Below are 2,460 nucleotides of genomic sequence, written 5' to 3'. Positions count from 1 at the left end.
AGAAGGAAAGAATGATATATTTTTCTTTTTCTGTGTCTAAGAAAGGAGAAGAAAAGAAAGTAAAAGGAAAACAGCTTAAGCAAAAACAGAAGCAAAGAAAATGAATAAATGAAACAATAAATAAAATGAAACCAGAATGAAGTTACATCGATTTTCCCATAGAACTGAAACTATGAACCCTTCTCTAGTCTGTACACTAAGTAGGTTGTGTGACTGTGCTAGTATTCTAGAAGACGTGCTTGGAGGGCACAGTTGGGTAGGCCTTAATGTAATGACTCTATTCTCCACTATGTGGCACTGCTTAGCTTACTGGGGTGGATCAATGTGGTGCACTTGTGTGTAGGCAGAGAAGTGGTTTCACCCAGCTCCCAAATCTCTGGCACAGGAACTTTACAGTCAAGCGTCCATCCTTTGTCTTCCGTCTCTGTCCTCTCCCTGCCTCTACCCTGTCCATGTCCAAGCCACCTGCCATTCAGCCAGCACCTCCCTCCAGAGTTTTATGTCAGATGGGGTTATGTTCCAAAACCTCTCACTTCAGCAACACCTGAGGCTTGGACCTCACTGAGCAATGGCCAGGTGCCAGCTTGCCCTAGAAAAGGTTTATGTGGTCATATAGTGGCAGAGGTTCACAGATCATGGCAAATCACAACATACAGCTGTCACCATCTTTTACTGCATTCTACATCTTTGTCCTAATACCACCAAATATGATTGTTTTCTGGGTTCCACTGAGACTGCCTGTGGGAAGGCTGTATGTCTGTTACAAGATTTTTTTTTCACCACAATACTTGGGATTCTTTGTCTCACCACTTCCAAGAATGAAGGGGTGACACAAAATGAGCAATAGTCAAAATTTTATTAGAGTGTAAGATTAGCAGTTAAGAAGAGTATGAAAGCTCTCTTTACAGAGAAGGGACATTCAAAAGTGAATGACTGCAACTATAGGCAAAGGTCTTTGTTTTATAAGGTTCTGGTCAGCACTCCTTCTCCTTCCCCCTCTTTCCTTCTTTGGTTCCACACTTACTGGTTGGACAACTCTAGGTGCTAGGTTGCTCATTCTTGATTGGCTTGACTCCACTGTGTGAGGATTCAGGCTGGTTATACTGTCCCATATATAACATAACTGTTATGGTTTAGTTAAGTATTTTTATTGTCAAATTCTTAAGAGGAAACTGAGGGGGAGTAGGTGGTGTCTGTTACATTCTTAAGAGGGACTTGACGCCCGGAGGTGTTTTGCTGTAGTCCAGCGCTTCCAGTATTGTTCCAAAATAGGTGTTTCTCCCACCCAGGAACCTCAGGTCCTAACCTTTCCTTCTTTGCCTGTTTTTTCCTATTTTTCAATACTATATAGCCTCTATCAAATGTACTCCAAGTAAGGGATCTGCTTCTCCCTGCGTGGCACGTGGACCGTTCATACCCTGCTGCCTGCTCTAGGAGATTCACCCTACTTCCTCACCAGAGCACTGTCAGGCACTGAGCTTGGGAACTTCAGACTCCATGCTCCATTGTTTATAGAATCTTGGTGGTATTGAAACACTCTTCTTTCTTCCTGTCAATGGTTTCTGGGAACAGACATTTTGTTCAGTTCCCTGGGAGTGTTTTCACTCTTTCTTGCTCTTTCTCTCCACCTACTTTTGAGGGAGTGCTTTTCTTGCATGATCCTGATGAACCACAGTCTACACCCTGTTCTCTTTCTCTGTACTCTCTCCCCAGAAACAGTTCCCTACCCTCTGTGACTTTTCTCTCCTCCAGTTCACCTCTCTGCACCACATACCTGCTGAGTTCTGTGGCTCAAATTATGCAGATTGTTGTGTTAATCATCAGATCAATTTCCTAGGTGTTCAAAGTGGGTTGGTGTTAATCTACCTGCATTTCAGAGATGAGACAGGCTCAGGGTGTTCATGTTTCTCCACCATCCTAACTCCTCTGTATGTGTATGTTTACATGTACTCGGCTGTTCCTTTGATCCGTTTCTCCTTGAGCTAATTTAAAACTTTTACAGTTAATGAATACATGTTCTCCTATTTTATTTTTCAGAATAAATTGGCTATTTTGAAATTTATTGTATTTAAGAGTCAGTTTGAGAAATGACATAAATGATGTTGAAATTTTGTTCCATTAAATTTTTATATTGACTTGAGGTTTCATCAACATAAACATAAATAAAATGTCCAAATTATAAGTATAATGAATTTTCACAAAATGAACACCCCAGCACTCAGATTCAACAATCTCCCACGTCTTCTTCTGTCTTCTCCCAATTACTATCCTCACCACTTCCAAAATATCTACTATGTTAGTTCCTAACTTATAGATTAGTTTTGCCTGATTCTGAACTTTATATAAATGGAATCAAACTGTGTATTTACAAAAAAATATTTTTATTCATTGCTTAAAGACAGAGCACAAGTGGGGGAGGAGCATAGAGACAGGGAGACATGGAATCTAAGCAGGCTCCAG

The sequence above is a fragment of the Hyaena hyaena genome, unplaced genomic scaffold (assembly GCF_003009895.1).
Source record: "Hyaena hyaena isolate Hyena2069 unplaced genomic scaffold, ASM300989v1 scaffold_1151, whole genome shotgun sequence".
NCBI classification, from domain to species: Eukaryota; Metazoa; Chordata; class Mammalia; order Carnivora; family Hyaenidae; genus Hyaena; species Hyaena hyaena.
The sequence above is the reverse complement of the archived record's forward strand: the minus strand, read 5'-3'. Positions refer to the sequence as shown.